Below are 27,826 nucleotides of genomic sequence, written 5' to 3' on the forward strand. Positions count from 1 at the left end.
AGAGTGATCAAGAAGGCTCTCGGCACATTGACCTTCATAAGTCAGAGTATTGAGTATAGAAGTTGGGAGGTCATATTACAGTTATATAAGACGTTGGCAAGGCCACATTTAGAGTCCAACTTTAGATAGTTCCTCTGTCCCTCTTTTCCCCTCCTCCTTCCCAGATCTCCCTCTATCTTCCTGTCTCCACCTATATCCTTCCTTTGTCCCACCCTCTCCTGACATCAGTCTGAAGAAGGGTCTCGACCCGAAACGTCACCCATTCCTTCTCTCCCGAGATGCTGCCCGACCTGCTGAGTTACTCCAGCACTTTGTGAATAAATACCTTTGATTTGTACCAGCATCTGCAGTTATTTTCTTATACCACATTTAGAGTATTGTGTTCAGTTTTGGTCACCATGTTATAGGAAAGATTTGTCAAGCTTGAAAAGGATTCGGAGAAGGTTTACCAGGATGTTGCCAGGACTCGAGGGACTGGACTATAGGGACTGGTTGTGCAGGCAAGGGCTTTATTCCTTGGAGTGCAGGAGGATGAGCGGTGATCTTATCGAGGTGTATAAAATCATGAGAAGAATAGATCGGGTCTTTTGCCCAGGGTACGGGAATTGAGAACCATAGGTTGAAGCTGAGGGGGGGGGGGGGGGGGGGGGGAAGATTTAATGGGATATGGGGGGGGGGGGGGGGTCAGGAGAGAGTGGGACAAAGGAAGGATACCCTTTTTTCCTCAAAGGGTGATGCATGTATGGAGCAAGCTGCCAGAGGAGGTAGTTGAGGCTGGAACTATTGCAATGCTTAAGAGACATCTATACAGGTACATGGACAGTGTAGGTTTGGAGGGATATGGGCCAAACGCTGATAGGTGGGACTAGTTTAGAAGGTTCATGTTAGTCACCGTGGGCAAGTTGTGCCGAAGGGTCTGTTTCCATGCTGTTAACTCTATGACTAAGGAGAATAAGGTGAATAAGGAGAGCTTTTTAAAAAAAGTGGTATTTGCTAGCTTCATTTTTTAATGTAGCATTTGTTCAAGGTAATTTTTGTAAAGAGAAATGTTTGCCTAATTTATTTTTTAGATCAATTGCTTAAGAGGAATTTGTATAAACAAAGTCTTCTTATGCTAATCTGGTCATTATGGGAACACAGCAGGCAAATCGTCTCTGGAATCTTAAGAGGAGCCTGAAGTGTTGGCATAGGGTTAACCAGCTGTACATATGGCACGTATAAATTAGCTTAATGCTGATAGATAATGCAGAAAGAGAGCATGTACAGTATGGAATGATGGGCTGAAGGACCAGTGGCTGTGCTGTATAACTCTGTGACTTCATATGCAATTACTTCCTCCTGAATAGTAGCAACTTGTACAGGGTTTGGGAGTCAATTGGGCTAGTTTATCAGATGCACCAGTGGTCACCTCTCGGTGATCAACCACCTTACCAGTTCACCAACGTTACCTTCTTAACAGCGTATCAAGCAGCCATCCTTGGGCTACCAAGGGAAGGGTTTCTTTAACATCTGATGTGCTGCCTAGTGACCAAAGTAACCTTTTTTTTTTTAAAGAGTAATATTTGCCTACTTCATTTTTTTTCAGGTGTAAATTACTTAAGGGGAATTTGTTTAGCCAAAGTCCAGCTGAGAGAATACAGATTATATGTAAAATAATGCAACACCTAATGCAAATTTGACTTTTCTGCTTAGTGTGGAACAGCTCTGGGCATTATCAAAGATTGTTGCAGATGCCCCTTAAGCACATGACAATGCAAAAAATGAACTCGGCAAATACAACTCTTTAAAAAAAAAAGTTGAACATATAAAATTCTTAAGGGGTTGGAGAGGCTAGATGCGGGAAGATTGTTCCCGGTGTTGGGGGAGTCCAGAACCAGGGGTCACAGCTTAAGGATAAGGGGGAAGTCTTTTAGGACCGAGATGAGAAAACATTTCTTCACACAGAGAGTGGTGAGTCTGTGGAATTCTCTGCCACAGAAGGTAGTTGAGGCCAGTTCATTGGCTATATTTAAGAGGGAGTTAGATGTGGCCCTTTTTGCTAAAGGGATCAGGGGGTATGGAGAGAAGGCAGGTACAGGCTACTGAGCTGAATGATCAGCCATGATCATATTGAATGGCGGTGCAGGCTCGAAGGGCCGAATGGCCTACTCCTGCACCTATTTTCTATGTTTCTATGTTTCTATGAATGAAGCTGCAACTCAGACCATGTGTGCAGCCAAAGAGGAAAAACATGTAATAGACCAGGGGTGGCCAAACCGCGGCTCGCGAGCTACATGCGGCTCTTTGACCTTTAATATGCGGCTCGTGGAAATATGTTGGCTGAGCTTTTTTCATCACAGTTAATATAAAAGGTAAATAAGAAAAAATTTCAAGCTTTATAATTATTTATTGGGCATGAATTGAGACCTCATTGGAATAAAACGTAAGTTTAATGTTCATGGTTAGTAAAAATATTTAAGTTCATGTCCTGCGGCTCTTTTGTTCATGTCTTGCGGCTCTCAAACATCTGAACTTTATCGTATGTGGCTCTTACATTAATCTTACATTAAGCAAGTTTGGCCACCCCTGTAATAGACAGCGCTGTATCATCTCGCAGCAAGGGGATTATAACAAACCCATGAGGTTTCCAAGTACAATCTCATCCTCCGCAATAACATGGCCCAGCTGTCAGTGCTAGAGACAAGGTCGAAACATTCAGAGCTACATTCAGACAGAAGTGCCGAACAACTAATTCTCCTCAGTTGCCCACCAACGCCGAAGCCAGTCTTCATCCAATTTGATTAATTCCAGATGTCATCAGGAAATGGCTGACAGCACAGGACACAATAAAGTCCACAGGACCAGATAACATCCCAGCTGTATTACTCAAGAATTGGATTTCAGAACCAGCTGTGCCATTTCCCATGCTATTCAAGTCCATTTACAACACAGACCTCTACCCAACAAATGAGAAAACTGAGCAGGTATGTCCTCTTCAGGAAAAGCAGGATAAATCCAGTCTGGCTTTTTACTGTCCAAACCATCCACACTCAGTCATCAGCAATGAGATGGAAAATATCATCACTAGTGCTCACATCTTTCACTAATAAGCTACTCCCTGATGCCCAGTTTGTGTTTAGTTTAGGGATACAGTGCGGAAACAGGCCCTTCGGCCCACCGAGTGAACGTCGACCAGTGATTGCCACATCCTAACACTATCCTACACACACTAGAGACAATTTACAATTAAACCAAGCCAAATAACCTACAAACCTATATGTCTTTGGAGTGTGGGAGGAAACTGGAGATCCTGGAGAAAACCCATGTAGGACACGGAGAGAACGTACAAATGTACAAACTCCGTACAGACAGCACCCGTAGTCAGAATCGAACCTGGTCTCTGGCGCTGTAAGGTAACAATTCTCCCGCTGTGCCACCATGCCGCCCGTTGCAAGGACCACTTATTTCCAGACATGGCCACAAGAACTGATTTGCAAAGTGGAGATACGAGTATCCATCCTTTTATTCATGGCAGCATTTAACCAAATGTGGCATCAGGTGCCCAGATGGTTAAACTGGTCAATGAGCATACCTCACACAAAGTCTGTGGTTGTCAGTGGTCTCTCTTCCCAGCCCCAGAACATATCTCCAGGGGGTTCATCAGGGTGGTATCCGAGGGCTAAATCCAACAGTCCCTGCTTGTATGCTGCAAGACTGAGGCAATATTCCGGCACGAGCTGATAACTGGCTTGCAACATTCATGCCTCAAAATACTAGAATTCCGCGTTAGTAAAGTCAGTAAATGTCGAGGGTAGACGTCCAGAAAGGTATCTCAAATAACAACATAAATACCATGGGCATAAGTGCAGGTCAGAGACTATTTTGTGAGTAAATCATCTCCGACTATAGATCTTTCCATCATCTAAAAGACACAAGTTAGTAGTGAAATGGAAAACTCTCCATTTGTGTTGATGAGAGCAACTACAAAAATTCTTAAGCTCAAGGATGAAACTTGGGGCATCTGAGACCAAGGAACTACATTTTGTTTTCCATGGCCTATGTACACACCAGGAGATTGATTGTTGTGTAGTAATTTTCATTTATAGAGTGTGGAGGCCTCAGGTTATCTTTCAATTTATGGCATTTTGGGGGATGTCAGTTTCGCTGGCAAGGCCAGTTTTCATTGTCATTCCTCAACTATCCTTGCAAATGTAATGGTGTGCTGCCTTCTTCAATAAATGCAGTCATTCTGGTGAAGCTGCACCCACAATGTTGATGGAAAAGGATTGAAACCCAACGCCAATAAAGGGACAACTGTATATGGTATGCAACTTGGAGAATAATCTCAGGTGATGGAATTTGCATGCATCTACTGTTTTTGCGCTCGCCGATGGAGGTTTTCGGCTTTCAAAGTGCTATTGGAGTAGTGTGCAGATAATTGCCGTACAGTTTGCAAATGGTTTTGCAACAGTTCTCAAGACCACGAGAAATTGCAGGGAGTTGCGTGCATAACTCAATGCATCATACAAACTTCCCATCGACTCCACTTTATACAGTTTTCGGAAAGCAGTCTACATAATCGCCTGGGCAGCTTGCAGCCCAGCGGTATGAACATTGACTTCTCCAACTTTAGATAGTTCCTCTGTCCCTCTCTTCCTTTGATTTGTACCAGCATCTGCAGTTATTTTCTTATACCACATTTAGAGTATTGTGTTCAGTTTTGGTCACCATGTTATAGGAAAGATTTGTCAAGCTTGAAAAGGATTCGGAGAAGGTTTACCAGGATGTTGCCAGGACTCGAGGGACTGGACTATAGGGACTGGTTGTGCAGGCAAGGGCTTTATTCCTTGGAGTGCAGGAGGATGAGGGGTGATCTTATCGAGGTGTATAAAATCATGAGAAGAATAGATCGGGTCTTTTGCCCAGGGTACGGGAATTGAGAACCATAGGTTGAAGCTGAGGGGGGGGGGGGGGGGGGTGGGGGGGAAGATTTAATGGGAACCTGAGGGATAACTTTTTTCCTCAAAGGGTGATGCATGTATGGAGCAAGCTGCCAGAGGAGGTAGTTGAGGCTGGAACTATCGCAATGCTTAAGAGACATCTATACAGGTACATGGACAGTGTAGGTTTGGAGGGATATGGGCCAAACGCTGATAGGTGGGACTAGTTTAGAAGGTTCATGTTAGTCACCGTGGACAAGTTGTGCCGAAGGGTCTGTTTCCATGCTGTTGACTCTATGACTAAGGAGAATAAGGTGAATAAGGAGAGCTTTTTAAAAAAAGTGGTATTTGCTAGCTTCATTTTTTAATGTAGCATTTTTTCAAGGTAATTTTTGTAAAGAGAAATGTTTGCCTAATTTATTTTTTAGATCAATTGCTTAAGAGGAATTTGTATAAACAAAGTCTTCTTATGCTAATCTGGTCATTATGGGAACACAGCAGGCAAATCGTCTCTGGAATCTTAAGAGGAGCCTGAAGTGTTGGCATAGGGTTAACCAGCTGTACATATGGCACGTATAAATTAGCTTAATGCTGATAGATAATGCAGAAAGAGAGCATGTACAGTATGGAATGATGGGCTGAAGGACCAGTGGCTGTGCTGTATAACTCTGTGACTTCATATGCAATTACTTCCTCCTGAATAGTAGCAACTTGTACAGGGTTTGGGAGTCAATTGGGCTAGTTTATCAGATGCACCAGTGGTCACCTCTCGGTGATCAACCACCTTACCAGTTCACCAACGTTACCTTCTTACCAGCGTATCAAGCAGCCATCCTTGGGCTACCAAGGGAAGGGTTTCTTTAACATCTGATGTGCTGCCTAGTGACCAAAGTAACCTTTTTTTTTAAAAGAGTAATATTTGCCTACTTCATTTTTTTTCAGGTGTAAATTACTTAAGGGGAATTTGTTTAGCCAAAGTCCAGCTGAGAGAATACAGATTATATGTAAAATAATGCAACACCTAATGCAAATTTGACTTTTCTGCTTAGTGTGGAACAGCTCTGGGCATTATCAAAGATTGTTGCAGATGCCCCTTAAGCACATGGCAATGCAAAAAATGAACTCGGCAAATACAACTCTTTAAAAAAAAAAGTTAAACATATAAAATTCTTAAGGGGTTGGAGAGGCTAGATGCGGGAAGATTGTTCCCGGTGTTGGGGGAGTCCAGAACCAGGGGTCACAGCTTAAGGATAAGGGGGAAGTCTTTTAGGACCGAGATGAGAAAACATTTCTTCACACAGAGAGTGGTGAGTCTGTGGAATTCTCTGCCACAGAAGGTAGTTGAGGCCAGTTCATTGGCTATATTTAAGAGGGAGTTAGATGTGGCCCTTTTTGCTAAAGGGATCAGGGGGTATGGAGAGAAGGCAGGTACAGGCTACTGAGCTGAATGATCAGCCATGATCATATTGAATGGCGGTGCAGGCTCGAAGGGCCGAATGGCCTACTCCTGCAACTATTTTCTATGTTTCTATGTTTCTATGAATGAAGCTGCAACTCAGACCATGTGTGCAGCCAAAGAGGAAAAACATGTAATAGACCAGGGGTGGCCAAACCGCGGCTCGCGAGCTACATGCGGCTCTTTGACCTTTAATATGCGGCTCGTGGAAATATGTTGGCTGAGCTTTTTTCATCACAGTTAATATAAAAGGTAAATAAGAAAAAATTTCAAGCTTTATAATTATTTACTGGGCATGAATTGAGACCTCATTGGAATAAAACGTAAGTTTAATGTTCATGGTTAGTAAAAATATTTAAGTTCATGTCCTGCGGCTCTTTTGTTCATGTCTTGCGGCTCTCAAACATCTGAACTTTATCGTATGTGGCTCTTACATTAATCTTACATTAAGCAAGTTTGGCCACCCCTGTAATAGACAGCGCTGTATCATCTCGCAGCAAGGGGATTATAACAAACCCATGAGGTTTCCAAGTACAATCTCATCCTCCGCAATAACATGGCCCAGCTGTCAGTGCTAGAGACAAGGTCGAAACATTCAGAGCTACATTCAGACAGAAGTGCCGAACAACTAATTCTCCTCAGTTGCCCACCAACGCCGAAGCCAGTCTTCAGCCAATTTGATTAATTCCAGATGTCATCAGGAAATGGCTGACAGCACAGGACACAATAAAGTCCACAGGACCAGATAACATCCCAGCTGTATTACTCAAGAATTGGATTTCAGAACCAGCTGTGCCATTTCCCATGCTATTCAAGTCCATTTACAACACAGACCTCTACCCAACAAATGAGAAAACTGAGCAGGTATGTCCTCTTCAGGAAAAGCAGGATAAATCCAGTCTGGCTTTTTACTGTCCAAACCATCCACACTCAGTCATCAGCAATGAGATGGAAAATATCATCACTAGTGCTCACATCTTTCACTAATAAGCTACTCCCTGATGCCCAGTTTGTGTTTAGTTTAGGGATACAGTGCGGAAACAGGCCCTTCGGCCCACCGAGTGAACGTCGACCAGTGATTGCCACATCCTAACACTATCCTACACACACTAGAGACAATTTACAATTAAACCAAGCCAAATAACCTACAAACCTATATGTCTTTGGAGTGTGGGAGGAAACTGGAGATCCTGGAGAAAACCCATGTAGGACACGGAGAGAACGTACAAATGTACAAACTCCGTACAGACAGCACCCGTAGTCAGAATCGAACCTGGTCTCTGGCGCTGTAAGGTAACAATTCTCCCGCTGTGCCACCATGCCGCCCGTTGCAAGGACCACTTATTTCCAGACATGGCCACAAGAACTGATTTGCAAAGTGGAGATACGAGTATCCATCCTTTTATTCATGGCAGCATTTAACCAAATGTGGCATCAGGTGCCCAGATGGTTAAACTGGTCAATGAGCATACCTCACACAAAGTCTGTGGTTGTCAGTGGTCTCTCTTCCCAGCCCCAGAACATATCTCCAGGGGGTTCATCAGGGTGGTATCCGAGGGCTAAATCCAACAGTCCCTGCTTGTATGCTGCAAGACTGAGGCAATATTCCGGCACGAGCTGATAACTGGCTTGCAACATTCATGCCTCAAAATACTAGAATTCCGCGTTAGTAAAGTCAGTAAATGTCGAGGGTAGACGACCAGAAAGGTATCTCAAATAACAACATAAATACCATGGGCATAAGTGCAGGTCAGAGACTATTTTGTGAGTAAATCATCTCCGACTATAGATCTTTCCATCATCTAAAAGACACAAGTTAGTAGTGAAATGGAAAACTCTCCATTTGTGTTGATGAGAGCAACTACAAAAATTCTTAAGCTCAAGGATGAAACTTGGGGCATCTGAGACCAAGGAACTACATTTTGTTTTCCATGGCCTATGTACACACCAGGAGATTGATTGTTGTGTAGTAATTTTCATTTATAGAGTGTGGAGGCCTCAGGTTATCTTTCAATTTATGGCATTTTGGGGGATGTCAGTTTCGCTGGCAAGGCCAGTTTTCATTGTCATTCCTCAACTATCCTTGCAAATGTAATGGTGTGCTGCCTTCTTCAATAAATGCAGTCATTCTGGTGAAGCTGCACCCACAATGTTGATGGAAAAGGATTGAAACCCAACGCCAATAAAGGGACAACTGTATATGGTATGCAACTTGGAGAATAATCTCAGGTGATGGAATTTGCATGCATCTACTGTTTTTGCGCTCGCCGATGGAGGTTTTCGGCTTTCAAAGTGCTATTGGAGTAGTGTGCAGATAATTGCTGTACAGTTTGCAAATGGTTTTGCAACAGTTCTCAAGACCACGAGAAATTGCAGGGAGTTGCGTGCATAACCCAATGCATCATACAAACTTCCCATCGACTCCACTTTATACAGTTTTTGGAAAGCAGTCTACATAATCGCCTGGGCAGCTTGCAGCCCAGCGGTATGAACATTGACTTCTCCAACTTTAGATAGTTCCTCTGTCCCTCTCTTCCCCTCCTCCTTCCCAGATCTCCCACTGTCTTCCTGTCCCCACCTATATCCTTCCTTTGTTCCACCCCCCTGACATCAGTCTGAAGAAGGGTCTCGACCCGAAACGTCACCCATTCCTTCTCTCCTGAGATGCTGCCTGACCTGCTGAGTTACTCCAGCATTTTGTGAATAAAGACCATTTAACCTCAGTCGTTCCCTTTCCTTTCCGCTCCCATTTGGTAAAAAGGTACAGAAGTGAGAAAGAACGCACCATCACATTCAGAAAAACTACTTCCCCATTGTTATAAGACTACTGAATGGTCCTCCCATAAACTAGGGTGTAGTCTCAATGTCCCCACCTACCAACCTCCCCTGCAAATCTTCCACTTACTTTATTTGCACTTTTCCAGTAACTGTAAAGCTATAATAGAGTCCTACAGCACAGAAAGAGGCCCTTCGGCCCATCGTGTCCGTGCCGCCCGTTATCAAACACAGTCTAATTTTAATCCCATTTTCCCGCATTTGGACCGTAGCCCTGAATGTTGTAGCATTTCAAGTGCCCATCCAAATGCCTGTTAAACGTTGTGAGTGTTCCCGCCTCCACCACCACCCCAGGCAGTGAGTTCCAGACTCCAACCACCCTCTGGGTGAAAAAGTTCTTTCTCACATCCCCCCGAAACCTCCCTCCCCTTACCCTGTATCTATGTCCCCTCGTTGTTGAACCTTCCACCAGTGGAAGAAGTTCCCCGCCATCTACCTTATCTATGCCCCTCATGATCTTGTACACCTCGATCATGTCCCCTCTCAGCCTTCTCTGCTCCAGGGAAAACAACCTCAGTCTGCTCAGTCTCTCCTCATAGCCGAGGCCCTTCATCCCTGGCAGCATCCTGGTGAATCTCCTCTGCACCCTCTCCAAAGCTATCACATCCTTTCTATAATGTGGTGACCAGAACTGTACACAATACTCCAGCTGTGGCCTCACCAGTGTTCTGTACAATTCCATCATTACCCCCCTACTTTTATATTCGATGCCCCGGCTAATGAAGGCCAGTAACCCATATGCCTTTTTGACCACCCTGTCCACCTGTCCTGCTGCCTTCAAGGACTTGTGTACCTGTACTCCAAGGTCCCTCTGTACCCCTGTCTTCCCTAGGGTCCTTCCATTCATGGTGTACTCCCTCTCCAAGTTATTTCTGCCAAAGTGCATCACCTCGCACTTTTCAGGATTAAATTCCATCTGCCACTGCTCCGCCCATCTGACCATCTCATCTATATCTTCCTGCAGCTTGCAGATCCCTTAACAAAGCCATGTTGACTATCCTTAATTAACCCTCGATCCTCCAAGTGAAGACTGATTCTGTCCCTCAGAATCTTTTCTAGCAGCTTCCCCACCACCGATGTCAGACTCACCGGCCTGTAGTTCCCAGATTTATCCCTACTGCCCTTTTTAAATAATGGCACCACATTAGCTATCCTCCAGTCCTCCGGTACATCCCCTGTTGCAAGAGAGGCTCTGAAAATTTGTGCCAGAGCCCCCGCAATCTCCTCCCTTGCCTCTCTCAGCATCCTGGGATACATCTCGTCAGGGCCTGGAGACTTATCCACTTTTAAGCCTGCCAGAGCCTCCAGCACCGCCTCCCTGTCAATAGCAATATGCTCAAGAACATCACAACCCTCCTGCTCCATTTCTAAGTCCGCATCGCCCTCCTCCCTCGTAAAAACAGATGCAAAAAATTCATTTAAAACAACTTCTACATCCTCTGGCTCCACACACAGCTTTCCACTATGGTCCCTGATGGGCCCCACTCTTTCCCTCGTTATCCTCTTACCCTTGATATACTTATAGAACACTGGGATTTTCTTTTATTTTGCCCGCTAGTGCTATCTCATGGCCCCTTTTTGCTCTCCTAATTTCTTTTTTAAGAACCGCCCTACACCTTCTGTATTCCTCTAATGATGTCTGTGCCTTAAGTTCTTTATGCCTTCCAAAAGCCCCCCTTTTTTTTCGAATCAATCATACTATATCGTTCGACATCCAAGGTTCTTTGGACTTGTTTGTCCCACCCTTGAACTTTAGGGGAAAATGCTTCCTCTGTACTTTTTCAATTATTCCTTTGAATGACTCCCACTGTTCTGATGCGGTCCTCCCCACGAGAAGCTGATCCCAGTCCACCAGGGCCAACTTCTGCCTTATCAGATTTAAATCGGCCTTGCCCCAATTTAGAAATTTTCCTCTTTCCTCTGGTCCCTCTTTATCCTTTTCCATTACCACCTTAAATATCACTGAATTGTGATCACTGTCACCAAAATGCTCTGCCACTGACACTTCAGCCACCTGTCCGGCCTCATTTCCCAAGATTAAGTCCAATACCGCCCCCTCCCTTGTTGGACTTTCAACATATTGGTTCAAAAAGCCCTCCTGGATGACCCTTAGGAACTCTGCACCCTCAGGGCCCTTGACACTTTGGCTATCCCAATCAATATTCGGGAAGTTGAAATCCCCTAGTATTACTACCCTGTTGTTTTCACACACCCCCGAGATTTGCCTACAAATATGTTCTTCTATTTCCCTCTGACTGTTTGGGGGTCTGTAGTATACACCCAGTAAGGTGCATGCCCCTTTTCTATTTCTCAATTCCACCCAAATAGCCTCATTTGAGGAACCCGCTAATATGTCATCCCTTCTTACAGCAGAAATAGATTATTTGATTAATACTGCAACACCCCCTCCCCTTTTTCCCTGCTCTCTGTCTCTCCTGAAAATTCTATACCCTGGAATATTGAGCTGCCAGTCCTGCCCTTCCTTCAACCATGTTTCCGTAATGGCAACAATGTCGTACTCCCATGTGTTCAGTAACACCTTCAATTCATCCCCCTTGCTTCCAATACTCCTTGCATTAAAATAAATGCCGTTCAGACTTGCCCTACCCCATTGTGCTGGGGCATTCTTGTTCTGCCTCCCAATCTGACCAGTTTTTTCCTCTATATTTTCCTTCTCTTCACCCCCTATACTAGCTCCATGCCGTATCCCAACCCCCTGCCAAATTAGTTTAAACCCTCCCCAACAGTGCTAGCAAACCTCCCCGCCAGGATATTGGTCCCCCTCTGGTTAAGGTGGAGACCGTCCGGCCTCTACAGTTCCCACCTTTCCCAGAAACAGGCCCAATTATCCAGAAAAATGAATCCCTCCCCACTGCTCCAACTCCTGAGCCACACATTAAACTGCTCTATCCTCCTATTTCTATACTCACTAGCTCGTGGCACTGGGAGTAATCCAGAGATTACAACCTTAGATGTCCTACACTTCAATCCTCTACCTAGTCCTTTTTTTAACTCTCTTCCTAGCCCCCTAAATTCTCCTTTCAGGACCTCTTCCCTTATCCTACCTATATTGTTGGTACCTATATGTACCACGACCTCTGGCTCCTCTCCCTCCCCTTTCAGGATATCCTGGACACGCTCAGACACATCCCGGACACCGGCACCAGGGAGGCAAACCACCATCCGGGTCTCCCGACTGCGTCCACAGAATCGCCTATCTGACCCCCTCACTATAGAGTCCCCTATTACTATCGCTCTCCTCTTCCTTTCCCTACCCTTCTGAGCAACAGGGCCGGACTCCGTGCCAGAGGCCCGGGCGCCGTCGCTGCCCCCAGGTAGGCTATACTCCCCAACAACACCTAAACAGGAGTATTTATTACCAAGGGGTACATCCACTGGGGTACTCTCTCGTCCCTGCCTCTGCTCCTTGCCCCCCCTAACCGTGACCCACTTGTCTACCTCCCGTGGTCTTGGAGTGAGCACCTCTTTATAACTCCTCTCTATAACCTCCTCACTCTCCCTAACCAGACGGAGGTTATCAATCTGCCGCTCCAGGTTCCTAATACGGTCCATTAGGAGCCCCATCTCGTCGCACCTGGTGCAGATGTGGATGTCTGGAAGACTATCAGACTCCCAGATTCCCCACATCCGACACCCAGAACAATAAACTGCCCTGGCACTCATACTCTCCAAACAAAGCCCCGTGCTCGGTTACTAAACCTACCGCCCGGCCGCTGCTCCACCCGCTCCAACCGCCCACCCAAAAGAACTGAGTGATCTCCTGGGAGAGGCGAAAAAACGGATTAAAAACCCGGGCCAATTTGGGGAAAAAAATCCGGGAAATTCCTCTCCGACCCCAAGCTAGGCGATCGAAACTTGTCCGGGAGATCACACAGTTCTTACTCCTTACTATCTCCACACAATACTTCCCAAGCTGCTGCTGCTGCTGCTGATTGCTGCTCCTGCTGCTGATTGCTGTAATATACAATACAATACAATACAATACAATATATCTTTATTGTCATTGTACCCAGGGGTACAACGAGATTGGGAATGCTCCTCCCATACGATGCAATAATTTAGGTAATTTAGACAGCAGCAACCCAACGAAACGAACAGTTGTAACAGTTTTGGACAGGGTAAAGTGCAAGTTGATCTATGCGTTGTGGCCATCCGGCTCAGCAGGACCGGTTCATAGCAGCTATGGCCCTGGGGATGAAGCTGTTCCTGAGTCTGGAGATGCTGTAATATAATGCTGTAATACATCCTGGGGTTTTTTTTCTCTTTGCACTACTTATTGTACTTGTGTTTGGCTTGATTGTACTTGATTGTGTATTATGATTTGACTTCATAGCAGGCAAACAAATATTTTCAACTTAGAGCTGAATGTATGTACCTGCTGCTTTTGTCTTTCTTGGTGCTGGTGGTTGTGGATTTTGGAAGAGCTTTTGGAGTAGTCAGTGAATCTAATCAGGATAAATTGTTAGTGACAGACACAAAAATTGGAAGAACAGCATCTCATATTTCCCTTGGGCAGCTGACAGCCCAGTGGTATGAATATTGATTTCTCTCACTACAGGTAGCCCCGGCATCCCCTCTCTCTCTATCCCTCCCCCACCCAAGTCACACTACAAACAGCTAATAATGGCCTGTTTCCTTTATCAACATTACTTTTTTGCATATCTTTCATTCATTGTTCTTTATCTCTCCACATCACTGTCTATATCTCTCATATCCCTTATCCCTAACCAGTCTGAAGAAGGGTCTCGACCCGAAACATCACCCATTCCTTCTCTCCATAGATGCTGCCTGCCCCGCTGAGTTACTCCAGCTTTTTGAGTCTATCTTTGGTGTAAACCAACATCTGCAATTCCTTCTTTTCCATAAATTGTTAGTGATATATACTAGGGACTTGAAGCTCCCAACCATCTACACTTCAACACCACTGATGCTATCTAAGGCATGTACTCCGTCAGCATCAGTCCTTGGCCTGAGGCATGTACTCCGTCTGCTTCCTCCTTGAGTGTATGTGAGTGGTTGAATTTGGCAGAAATTGATGAGAGCACAAGAACAATAAAAATGGGATTAGTTTAAATCGGTGTTTGATGGTTGCAGTGAACATGATTGGTGAAGTGCCTGTTCATATGTTTTTTGTGATACTATAAACTCTATGACCTCCTCCAACAAGACATTTAATGCTGTACCATTGCTGAAGCCCCCACTGCCAGCATGCTTTAGGCCATCATTGACCTGAAATTCAACTGGAACAATGTTAATATTGTGACTATAGAAAGCAAGTTTGGGTCTGTGTATCTTGCAGCAAGGAATTATCTCCCGACAACCCAAAGCAGTCTCATTATCAACAAGGCATAGGCGTAATGGAATACTATTACCTGTAATCAAGCATTGTCTTTCCACTGACTGGTTAACACGCAACAAAAGCTTTTCACTGTACCTCGGTACACGTGACAATAAACTAAACCAAACTGGGCCTGGATAAATGAAGCATTAATAACTGTAGAAAGGTCTGACACTCTCCAGGATAAATCAGTCCACTTTGGGGACACAGGGACTACAGGTGTAGTCCAGACCTAAAAGCAAAGTGCTAGAAGAACCCAGCAGGTCAAGCATTATCTGAGGAGGCAAGGAGTTAGTTAACAATTTAGGTCAAGTTCTTTCATCAGGATTGATGTGGGGTCTTGATTCAAAACATCAACTATCCCTTTGCAGCCACAGATGTTGGTTGACTCACTGAGTTCCTCCAGCACATTGATTTTAATCCAGTTCACATTGCGGATGGACATTACATGCTGGTCTTGCCAGTAACACCAGGTCCCAAGAAAATAATTAATTACATAAATTCTGCTAATTCTTTTTAAATTTATTTTACTTGAACCTATTTGCTTAGTTCTTCATCTGACTGCTGTAAATAAAACACCAATAAATAAACTCGGTAATTGTCGTTCCTTTAGATAACTTTACAGAAGCACTGATCAAATACCATTTACATTCTTGGACATGCATAAATACGTGGATCGTAGGGATAAAGGATGGGGCTGCTCACACAGGCATGGTGTAACGGCCAGCTTCTCATCTATCAAATAATAGCAGAGATCCTCCTCGACATTTGATAGTTAGTCTTCTTTATTTGAAGGTGCAATAAACATATTGGCATATCTCTTGTCATCGACTGGTTATTAATTTGCTAAGTAAAATTTCATATCTTACCACAGTCTATGCGATCGATACTGGTTGCCAGATTTGACTTCGTGGTTTGTATTAATCTTGGCTAATAAATCTTTTGGCGGAGCCTCTGGTTGACCCTCTGTCCGCAACTCCTTGGCTCACACACACTCTCTCCGTCTGTACATACTCAACTGCCCCACACTCTAGCTCCGCCCAGCCCCAATGTAGGCATTGCATTAACTCTATAGTGTCCAGACTACAGCAGGATACAAGCTAATAATATTAATAAGCAAAAATAACTAATAAATGCAAAATAGCTCCTACACACCGGCCCCTAATTGTTCTAAGTGTATAGCGCAACAATTACTAATACAAAGCAGCATGCACTATACATTGGCATGTAATCTATTACAGTGGTTAATCAACAAAATCATCAGTCCATGTATCAGCTTCCAGTAGCAGACATATCTTGGTTATCGGTCCCTCCAAGATATTGTTCTTGGTCTGCAGCCGAACGGTGCGCATGTGCCCAAGTGCGTCCGGTATGGTCTCCAATATTTTGCTTATCAGCCAGGAGTTTTCAGTCTCCTCCTTTTCCAGTTTAAGAAGCGGTCTGTCGTTAGTCCTCTGGCTTCATCTGCGGGATTTTCCAGTCTCAGATATGAAACAGTGCCGTAACCACTTTCACGTGTCTGAGAAGTGGTGTAGCTGTACATTTCTGATTTGACCAAAATTGGTAGGTTTCATGCATCTCAAAATCCGCAATCTTATCAAGATCCGTCAGCCATCCTGTCCACTTCTGATGGAAAGTTTGGGGGATATCGTCATCCCAACCAAGCTTCTCCTTGCAGAGTTCCTGCATAATCAACTTAGCAGGCAGAGTAAATGGTGCCAGAAATCCTAGAGGATCGTAAACAGAGCCAACTACTGACAGGATGCAACGTTGGTTGCATGGTCATTCCTTAACAGCAATTTTGAACTTGAACCCATCGGTTTCCATGCACAAGTACAATCCTAGTGCTCTCTACATCGGCAGATTGTTCTGATCCAAGTCCAACTCCTTGATCTCTTTAGCCCTACTTGCTTGAGGAATGGATGCTAGTACAGCACGGCTATTACGGATCCACTTCGATAGCGTAAATCTTCCCATTTGGCAGATGTCAGTCAGGTCTTTTACCATCCGGACTGTTTCTAGTTCCGAAGGCAAGGACTTCAAACAGTCATCCACATAAAAGTTGTTCTTCACCGTGTCTATCATCTCTTCCGAAAAGTGTGCTCCGTTGTCCTCAGCAGTTTTTCTCAATGCAAAGTTTGCACAACTTGGTGACGACACAGCTCTGAAAAGATGTACCTTCATCCGGTATTCCACAAGATCTTGCTGCACATCACCATCAGGCCACCACAGAAATCACAGATAGTCAACATGCTTTTCTGATACCTTGACCTGATGAAACATTGCTTTAATATCCGCCATCAAAGCAACCGGCTCTTGCCTGAATCTGATGAGAACTCCAATGAGTGAGTTAGTTAGGTCTGGACCTTGTAGCAGCTGGCACTTGTGATGTCCCCTTAAAGACTGCCGCACAGTCAAAGACCACTCTTAAGGTTCTCTTCTTCAAGTGATACACCCAGTGATGAGCGATGTACCAGAGTTTCCCATCATTACAGTTCAGCTGGTCTATTGGTACCCTTTCAGCATAATCACTATTGATCATTTCCGTGAGGAAAGATGTGTATTCACTGCAAAACTTTTCATCCTTATTAAACTTGCGTTTCAAGCTCTGGATACGCTGCTCTGCAATGCACTGATTGTTAGGCATGCTGGTATTTTCCTGCTTGAAAGGTAAGTCCAGACAATAATGTCCATCTGTCATTCTTGCCGAACGATTCATAATATCCATGAACTTTACCTCTTCTCTCGACATTTCTACCTTGTCCTTATTGGATTCTTCATTGAAGTCATGGTTGTATTGTTTGACCAGAAGTTCTTCCAGATTAACAACGGATATTCGATTAACAACCGCTTTAGAAAAGCCTTTTCCAATGCTGTTGTCATGGTCCTCTCTATTTAGACCACAAATAACCCATCCTAACAAGGTTTTCATGGCGAATGGTCCATCCTCTTTGCTGTGGACCACTTCCTAAGGTTCCAATACCTTGGAAGCATTAGCTCCGATGGGTCTCGACCCAAAATGTCATCCATTCCTTCTCTCCTGAGATGCTGCCTGACCTGCTGAGTTACTCCAGCATTTTGTGAATAAATAGCTCCGATGAGTAAGTCAATACCAGAGTCTATTTCAGTTATCTTGATATTCTTCAAATAAGGCCATCCATTGCTCCAGGTCTTCCTGTCTAGGAATGCTTAACCGTGAAACAGGAATGGTCTTACTGGTAAGCATGTCTGGTAGTTGAACAAAATCATTGCTGTCCAGACCAGATATTTCCAAACCAGAAATAGCACAACTGGTTATAGACTTCTCTTGATTCATGGTATGCAGGGTAAATTTCTTCCTTTGTCCTGAGATCTTCAGCCTTCTTACCAGGCTTTCGGTGCAGAAAGTAACTGAACTTCCACCATCCAAGAAAGCGTACGTTTGCAACACCGTGCTCCCATCGTAGCTCTTCACTTGCACTGGTACGATCAAGAAGATGCAAGTTTCTTCACCGACCCCGATATGTCCACACATCGGAGAAAGAGGAGTGGCGTCGCTCTGGCTCGCTTGGTCCTTGGCTGGCTGCTCAGCCTTCCCTTCTTTGTCCTTCTGTTCAAAATGAAGTATCTCAGGATGCTCTCCGTTGCATACAACACAAGTCAAATGATTCTTGCAATTTCTGCTCATATGACCTACTTTCAAACATCCAAAACAAATTCTACTCTCTTTTATAAATTCTCTTCTTTCCTTTAGTTCCTTCTTTTTGATCTGCCGACACTTCTCCAGTGTGTGACCCCTCATATTGCAGAACAGACAAGGATCTTGCTGCTCACCGATAGGTGAGTCAGCTTTCTCTCCTTTAGTTGTCTCCTTGGGCCTGTTCTTCCATGGGTTCAGCAGCCATAGCAAAACTGCTTTTGGTCGTCCTCGGCTTCTCTCTTGACTACCGACGGTAGGGTCTTTAGCAGCTGCTGGTGTTTTAGCCTCATCAATATTCCCATAAAGTGGATCCGTCAGTATCTCCACTTGTACCTTTATGAATTTTTCCAAGTCCGGAAATGTAGGCGAATGTTTCTCGGTTCTTTGGATTTCATATGACTAATCTCTCCACCTTTCTCTGAGCTTGTAAGGCAGCTTTCAAAGAATGGTCATCATATTGGAGTGAACGTTCATTTCATCCATGTATTTAAACTGCTGCATTGCATTACAACAACTTTGAAGAATAATGAGAACGCTTGTAAAGCCTTTATCTCACCTGGCTTGATGATTGGCCAGGCCAATGCTTTGGATATAAACATAGCACAAAAAGTAAGGAAATTTGTGTTTGGTAGATAATTTCTTTGTTGTAACAATGCTTCTTGGCAATAAATCTTATACCGTTGGAAAGCCTGTTTATTTCCCTTTTAAATGGTGCCACATTTGTAAGGAACATGCATTTGTGGGATGAGCAGCAGAGCTGACTATATGGGTTGCGCCCATAAAAAAATTGCCAAATCATCTCTGCCAATGCCAAACAGCTTATTCTGCTGTTGCTATTGACTCTTGTTTTGAGCTTCTGGTACCCCCAGGTGCTGACAATCAGGTGCCTGATTGGCACCTGATTGGCAGCATCTGTGAGCATGGGCCCTGCTACAGTGGTCAGTAGGTGTCTGCTCCAAGAATCGTCATGCCACGTTTGACTGATCTGGATAGGGCCCATGCGATAGGGCAACTTCAAGCTGGTGTTCCACAAAACCAAGTTGCGGCATTATTTGGAGTGAGCCCTAGTACCATCTCCAAAGTGAAGGCCAAGTTCCATATAACGGGGGATGTCAGAGACAGGCCGCGAAGTGGGCGTCCCAAGAAGACGACACCCGAAGAAGACCGTTTCCTCACCCTGTCAGCACTTAGGAACCGTAGGCCGTCTTCTACAGATTTGCAGTCAAGGTTTGCAGGACGATATGGCCGACGGCTCTCTGCCCAGACAATTCGAAACAGACTGCACGCAGCCGATCTCCGGTCTCATAGGGCTGCCAGGAGGCCTGCCATGACTGCCCTTCACCATCAGGCCCATTTGCGCTGGTGTCGGCAACACGTGCACTGGAACCTGAACATGTGGAGGAACGTTATGTTCAGCGATGAGTCCAGATTCTGCCTACGGCAGTTGGATCATAAGTGTGGAGAAGACGTGGAGAACGCTATGCTGATTGCTGCACCGATAGAGTAACATCTTTTGGTGGAGGCAGTGTGATGGTGTGGGGCGGCATCTCCCTCACTGGAAAAACGAGGCTTGTCATCATTGGAGGCAATCTCAATGCAGAGAGATATCGAGATGAGATTCTGCAACCAGTGGCAATCCCATATCTCCACAGTCTGGGACCGAACTCTATCCTCCAAGATGACAATGCTCGCCCCCACAGAGCAGGGTTTCTCAGAGACTACCTCCAGAATTTGGGAGTGGAGAGGATGGAATGGCCTGCCAGCAGTCCTGACCTCAACCCCATTGAACACTTGTGGGATCAGCTTGGGCGTGCTGTTCGTGCCAGAGTGACCAACACAACCACGTTGGCTGACTTGCGACAAATGCTGGTTGAAGAATGGGATGCCATCCCACAACAGTGTGTGAACAGGCTGGTGACCAGCATGAGGAGGAGGTGCCAGGCTGTTGTGGCTGTGTTTGGTTCTTCCACACGCTACTGAGGCTCCTGCTTATTAAATGAATAAATTGTTAAATTGCCAATATGTCTTGTTTCTTCTGACTTCAATCATCCAATCCACCAAACAACACTGAACAAGAATCAATGGCAGAATAAGCTGTTTGGCATTGGCAGAGAAGATTTGGAAGATTTTTCATGGGCGCAACCCACATACTCAGCTCTGCTGCTCATCCCACAAATGCATGTTCCTTACAAATGTGGCACCATTTAAAAGGGAAATAAACAGGCTTTCCAACGGTATAAGATTTATTGCCAACAAGGTTCAGGTTCGATCCTGACTACGGGTGCTGCACTGTAAGGAGTTTGTACGTTCTCCCCGTGACCTGCGTGGGTTTTCTCCGAGATCTTCGGTTTCCTCCCACACTCCAAAGACGTACAGGTATGTAGGTTAATTGGCTGGGTAAATGTAAAAATTGTCCCTAGTGGGTGTAGGATAGTGTTAATGTACGGTGATCGCTGGGCGGCACGGACTTGGTGGGCCGAAAAGGCCTGTTTCCGGTTGTATATATATGATATGATATGATATGAAGCATTGTTACAACAAAGAAATAATCTACCAAACACAAATTTCCTTACTTTTTGTGCTATGTTTTTATAAGTAGCGGTAATCTTCTGCTCATGGCCAAAATGTTCTTTAAGCAATCTTCTTGCCTCCTTATAGCTCTGGTCGGGATGCAAATGTTGACAGCTACGAACTAATTCTCTGGCTAGTCCTCTCGTATATTGTTCCAGAAAATGATAACGATCACTTTCATCGTCAGTCTTCATTTCTACTCCTCTCTCAAATGCCTTGATAAAAGGTTGATATTGCAAGGGATCACCATCATACACGGGAATGTCTCTTACCGGTAGGGTAGAAGAAAGATTTTGTTTAGCCAGAAGTTCGGTCGCTAAACTTTGCTTCCGTAATAGCTCACATAAATAACGTTGGTCTCCATCATGACGTTCTGGGGATTTAGTGTGCACACGTCCCTGCTCATCCCTCGGTTCATGAAACCCTGTCTTGCTTCCTTGATGAGGATGTGGGGTAAAGTGTGCCGTACCACTAGCTTTTACCAATGGTCTCCAGGTTGTTTGCTTTGGTCTAACAACCTGTGGCTCCCATTCAGGCCAGAGTTCAGTCGCGGATGGTTCCCGTCCAACTTGGCACCTAGGTTTGGACGACTCCGTGTCCCGAATAAGAACTCATCCTATCGGATACTATCGAGCTGCTTCTTGATCTTGGAGCGCTAAGTACACTGAGTTTTGTCTTGGCTGCTGCCATTTTGGTCTCCAGCTCCAATCGCTCTTTCTCTCTTTTCAATTGATCACTCCTCTTCCAGTAATCTAATCGTCTTCTCTTCTGTTCTTCTTCTCTCAATCGTCTTCTCTTCTGTTCTTCTTCTTCTTTCAGTTGTCTTCTCTTCCGTTCTTTAAGCGTAATGACTCGAACAAATAATAACGAGATCCTCCTCGACATTTGATAGTTAGTCTTCTTTATTTCAAGAGATTCAAGATTCAAGAGATTCAAGATTCAAGATAGCTTTATTTGTCATCCAAATTGGACGAAATTCAGTCACCCACAGTCCAACAACAAAAGCATTAAAATAGGCATTAAAATTACACAACCCCAAAAACACACAAAAAAAGAAACATCCATCAAAGAAACATCCATCACAGTGAGTCTCCTCCAGTCCTCCCCTCACTGTGATGGAAGGCCACAATGTCTTTCCCTTCTCCTGCCGCCTTCTCCCGCAGTCAGGCTGTTGTGGTTGCAGGCCGCGCCGGATGGTCCGCAGCGGGCCGAGCCTAAGGCGAGTCGCAGCCGCTCCCGCAGCCTCCGAAGACGGCCAGCTCCGCCGATGATAAGTCCGATCCGGGGCGGGCGAACATGCTGCTGCTGTTGCTGCATGTCGGGGCGGTCGTGGCTCCCGACATTGAAGCCCCCGCCCAGCAGAGAAAAATCCCGCGGCCTATCTTAGGCCGCGCCGGACGGTGAAATGTCCGCGACCCAAGCCCCGCAATCTGGGGCGGGCGAACACGCTGACGCTGCCGGAGCTCCCGATGTCGGCATCCACGCGGCCCGAGCCTAAGGCGAGTCGCAGCCGCTCCCGCAGCCTCCGAGGACGGCCGGCTCCGCTGATGGTTAGTCCGGTCTGCGGACTCTGCGAACCGGAGCCCTGGAGGCTGCCAGCTCCAGGAGTTGGGCCGATGGTTGGGCCACAACAGGAACGGAGACACGGCCCAGAAAACAAAGATCGGGTCTCCGTTCGGAAGGGACACCTTTTTACAATTTTACAGTTCCCCCCCTCACACCCACACCCACACATAGTACACAAACACAAAAACACCACATCACAACTACAATTAAGACAAAAAAACAACAAAAACACAAAGACAAATGGACCGCAGGTAAGCCGCAGTTGCTATGGCAGCGCCGCCATTTGAAGGTGCAGTAAACATATTGGCATATCTCTTGTCATTGACTGGTTATTAATTTGCTAGGTAAAATACCATATCTTACCACAGTCTATGCGATCGATACTGGTTGCCAAATATAACTTTGTGGTTTGTATTAATCTTGGCTAATAAATCTTTTGGCAGAGCCTCTGGCTGATCCTCTATCAGCACCTCCTTGGTTCACACACACTCTCTGTGCCCGCATGTGCCCAACTGCCCTGCACTCTAGCTCCGCCCAGCCCCTACATAAGCATTGCATTAACTCTATAATGTCCAGACTACAGCAGGATACAAGGTAATAATATTAATAAGCAAAAATAACTAATAAATGCTAAATGGCTCCTACACATAGTAAATTACATATATCCTCATACATCAACCAGTCAATAAAAAAAGTCATTATTAATAAACAAATATTCAGCCTTCTTCAGGATTGGGACCTTTTTTTAAAAAGCTTTTGGTGCAAGTATTTACAAACTCAATAATTGCTGGTTTTAGCCTGCATTTCTGCTGCATGACTACTTATCAAAGGTTTTCCATACCTTTCTGGGATTTGCAACATTTAAGTATATTCACAGAGGAAAAACTGAAAGTTACTTTTAAACTATAGGTTCAAAGTAACTTGATTTTCCAAAATATCTTCTGATGATCCTGTTAATATTAATCAGCCAAAATATCAAGAAATTCAACAATTACAAACTCCATAATCTATATACTGAAACTCTCGTTTGTTTGTTCCTGAACTACAGCCAAATTGGTACACGATAGCACGATAATTTTAGGCCCACCTTATTCACTGTCATCCCTTTGGTGCTAATGGAAGAAGTTTCATTGAAATCAGTGTTATATTTTTTAATTTATTCACATTTCAAAGTTTAAATCTATCCCCTAGGGAGGGAAGAGGAGGGACCGAGGGAGAGAGGGGGATGGAGGGAGGATAAGGAGGTTGAGGGGGATGGAGTGGGGGGAGGGGAGGGGTAGGGGGGCGGGGAAGGGGGGAAGGGGAGGGGGAGGGAGGCTGGAGGGAGGGGAGGAGGGGAGGAAGGGGGAGGAGAGGGGAAGGGGAAGGGGAGGGGGGAGGCATGGGGGAGGGGAGGGGGAGGAGGGGGTATGGGGGGGCAGAGAAGGGGGGAGGGAGGAAGGGATGGAGGGAGTGAGGGAGGGGAGAGGAAGGAGGGGGAGGGGGAGGGGGAAGGTGTGGGGGAGAGGCTGCTGCACAAATGCACGAGAGGTTTGGGCCCAAAGTGGAGGAGGGGGGGTGGGGGGAGAGAAGGTGGGAGGGAGGGGAGTGGGTGAAGGTGGGGAGGGCAAGGGGGAAGGAGAGGGGGGAAGGGGGGGAGGGGCTGGAGGGAGGGGGAGGAGATGATGGAGGGGAGGAAGGGGGTGAAGGGGGAGGGTGGTTGGGGGAGGGGAGTGGGGAGGGGAGGGGAAAGGGGAGGGGTGGAGGCAAGGGGGGGAGAGGAGGGAGGGGAGGATGGGGGAGAGAAGGGGGAGGAGGGGAGGGGGTGATGGAGGGGAGGGGGAAGTGGGGAGGGGTGGGAGGGGGAGGGGAGAGAGGGAAGGGATGGAAGAGGGTGCTGCACCAATGCACGAGAGGTTTGGGCCCAACGGGTCCACTTGGTCTAGTCTACCATAAAAATACAAACATGAAATAAATAGATATGCACTTAATACACGCAAATGATTAAAAATAACATACCATGCAAAGGTGTCACCTGCTTCTAAGCTTATGCACACAGAAACTCATAATTTAATAGATCTATTTATATACTCAAATAAACCCATTCATAACCACCAATCTGCATCAGTCGTGCATGAATATCCGTCAAGGCCAAAACAACTTTTTATTTGTCAGGGAATGTCATCACATTACATGCCTACCTTTAGTGTTGTGGCTGTCGAAAACAAGCTCGGGTCTGAGTATCTTGCAAAAAGGTATTATCTCCTGACACCCCAAAGCCTTCTCACCATTCACAAGGCACAAGCATGATGGAATACTCTACATACCTGTATGAATGAGGCTCCAATAAGCTCCGAGGTTTGACACTCTCCAGGATAAAGCAGTCCACTTTGGGGACACCAGAGATAACTGGTGTTGTAGTCTGGATCAAAAAATATGGATTCTAATAAACTTATTCATAGCCACCAATCAGCAGCAGCCATGCATAAATATCCAACGAGGCCAAAAACAAAATTATTTGCCAGGAAATTTAATTACATCGCATGCCTTCTTTTAGTGTTGTGCAATTCAAAGATGTCTTTAACTCGTTATCTGAGTAATATTATACATATCAGAAAATCAACCCATCATATAAAAATCCATGCCAATATCTCTGTTATTTTTGATAAGGCACAAGATGCTGGAGTAACTCAGTAGGACAGGCAGTATTTCTGGAGAGAAGAAATGGGTGACATTTCGGGTCGAGACTCTTCTTCAGAACCATGCAGCATTAAATGCAGAATCAAAAGTTTTGATAGCATGTTTTTCTCAGTTTTCAGCCTTCCCAAGATAAACTGGATTTCAAACGTGCAGATAGCAACTGTTGGAAAGCAGCCACAAAAAATACGTGTATATTTGTGAAGACCAGCAGTTCCTTGTTTCTATTTAATGTCCATTCTTTTAATGTACATGTAGAAAATAACTGCAGATGCTGGTTCAAATCAAAGGTAGACACAAAATGCTGAAGTATCTCAGTGGGTCAGGCAGCATTCGGGTCAAGACCCTTCTTCAGACTGATGTTAGGGGAGGGGGAGGGACAAAGATAGGATGTAGTTGGAGACAGGAAGACAGTGGGAGAACTGGGAAGGGGAGGGGAAAGAGAGGGGCAGAGGAACTGTCTGAAGTAACTTCAGATCAAACCCGAAATGTCACCCATTCCTTCTCTCCTGTGATGCTGCCTGACCCGCTGAGTTACTCCAGCATTTTGTGTCTACCTCTTAATGTACATAGTCTGCTAAATTCAGCAGTTTGGCAATGTCAACAGCGCTCCTGGGGTTCAGCACTGAGATGGCGTCGCGATGTATCAGCCTCTTGAATCATTCATCCTTGATTTGACTTGGCTCCGTCCCAGGATTCACCATGTCCCCGCAGAGTAATACAAACCAAACGCCTGGGTCAAGATGGAGCGAGATGATAATACACGACGAGGGGAAACGTTTAAATTATTACGAATTGTTCCTATGATAATATCATTGGTTGCAGTCGTGAGCCAGGCATTCCGTCTCTGGAGAGATGTTTTAGGACCAGGTTAACCAGTGCAGCCCATGGAAGAGAACTCGAATGGCAACCAGAAGAGTCACAGAAAAAATAAGAAATAATAAGATGAGGTGATTAAGAATGACTCCAGGACACCCATACTGCAACATAAGTGGTGGAACATTGGATACAGTGAGAGAGTGAATATTTTTACTCAAACACAGCGCGGAGGTGTGTAGGAAATGTGTAAGCAAATGTGTAGGAAAATAACTGCAGATGCTGGTACAGATCGAAGGTATCACAAAATGCTGGAGTAACTCAGCGGGTCAGCCAGCATCTCAGGAGAGAAGGAATGGTTGACGTTTCAATAGATAATAGACAATGGGCAATAGGTGCATGAGGAGGCCATTCGGCACTTAGAGCCAGCACCGACATTCAATGTGATCATGGCTGATCATTTCAATCAGTACCCCGTCCCTGCCTTCTCCCCATACCCCCTTACTCCGCTATCCTTAAGAGCTCTATCTAGCTCTCTCTTGGATGCATTCAGAGAATTGGCCTCCACTGCCTTCTGAGGCAGAGAATTCCACAGATTCACAACTCTCTGACTGGAAAAGTTTTTCCTCATCTCCGTTCTAAATGGCCTACCCCTTATTCTTAAACTGTGGCCCCTTGTTCTGGACTCCCCCAACAATAGAAACATGTTTCCTGCCTCTAACGTGTCCAACCCCTTAATAATCTTATACGTTTCGATAAGATCCCCTCTCATCCTTCTAAATTCCAGTGTATACAAGCCTAGTCGCTCCAATCTTTCAACATACGATAGTCCCAGTTATGGATAACATGATTACTTGTCTGCTTCACCTAACCATCAGTGATATTGGGTCAGTTTTTAAAATTTAAATATAATTTTCTTTTTCTGTCTGGAATTGAAGAAGATGCCTGCTCAACATGTCTTCCTGCCATTGATTTTGTAACACTACATTCTTTTGACTATATCCTCACTTTCTAACTGTTCTCATAGAGTCATACAGTGTGGAAATAGGCTCTTCGGCCCAAATTGCTCACACCGAACAACATGTCCCATCTACACTAGTTCTACCTGCATTTGGCTCATATCACTCTTAACCTGTCTAATTGTTGCTTAAGCGTTGTGATAGTCCTGGTCTCAATGACCTCCTCTGGCAGATCATTCCATACATCCACCAGCCTTTGCAAGAAAACGTTACCCCTCAGATTCCTATAAAATCTTTTCCCCTTCACCTTAAGCCTATGTCCTCTGGTTCTTGATTCCCCTACTCTGAGTAAGAGACTCTGTGCGTCTACCTGATCTATTCCTCTCATGATTTTATACACCTCTATATGATCGCCCCTCTTCCTCCTGCACTCCAAAGGGTCCCAGCCTGCTCAACCTCTCCCTATAGCTCAGGCCCTCGAATCTTAGCAAAACCCTCGTAAATCTCTGTACCCTTTCCAACTTTATAACATCTTTCCTATAACATGGTGCACAGAACTGAACACAATATTATAAAATGTAGCCTCACCAACGTCCTATATACTGCCACTGCCCAACTTTTATATTCAATACTCTGACTGATGAAGGCCAATTTGCCAAAAGCCTTTTTGGCCACCCTATCTACCTGTGATGCCGCCTTCAAACAATTATGTACCTGCACTCCCAGTTCCCTCTGTTCTACAACATTCCCCAGAGCCCTACCATTCACTGTATGTCATGCCCCCGTTAGACATCCCAAATTGCAACACCTCACATTTCTCTGCATTAAATTCCATCATTCCTCCGCCCACCTGACCAACCGATCAAGATTTTGCTGCATTTTTTGACAACCACCTTCACTATCTGTGATACCGCCCTCTTTTGTATCATTTGCAAACTTGCTAATCTTGTACATTCTCATCCAAATTATTGATATAGATGACAAACAGCA

The 27,826-nt window shown here is 45.1% G+C and overlaps 1 protein-coding gene across 2 annotated transcripts in view; it reads right to left on the reverse strand.

Annotated features, from left to right (window-relative positions):
- LOC144593694 (amine sulfotransferase-like) overlaps positions 1-24,753 on the reverse strand; it is a 51,466-nt gene extending 26,713 nt beyond the window's left edge. The window contains exon 1 of one of the 2 annotated variants that reach the window (XM_078399648.1): positions 24,692-24,753. The gene's annotated coding sequence lies outside the window, so the exon portion shown is untranslated. Of the gene's footprint in view, positions 1-22,748; positions 22,806-24,691 lie in introns of those variants that run through there. The other variant, XM_078399647.1, reaches the window with a different exon arrangement.
- Between the last annotated feature and the right edge of the window lie 3,073 nt (positions 24,754-27,826).

This window comes from Rhinoraja longicauda, chromosome 5 (genome assembly GCF_053455715.1).
Source record: "Rhinoraja longicauda isolate Sanriku21f chromosome 5, sRhiLon1.1, whole genome shotgun sequence".
NCBI classification, from domain to species: domain Eukaryota; kingdom Metazoa; phylum Chordata; class Chondrichthyes; order Rajiformes; family Arhynchobatidae; genus Rhinoraja; species Rhinoraja longicauda.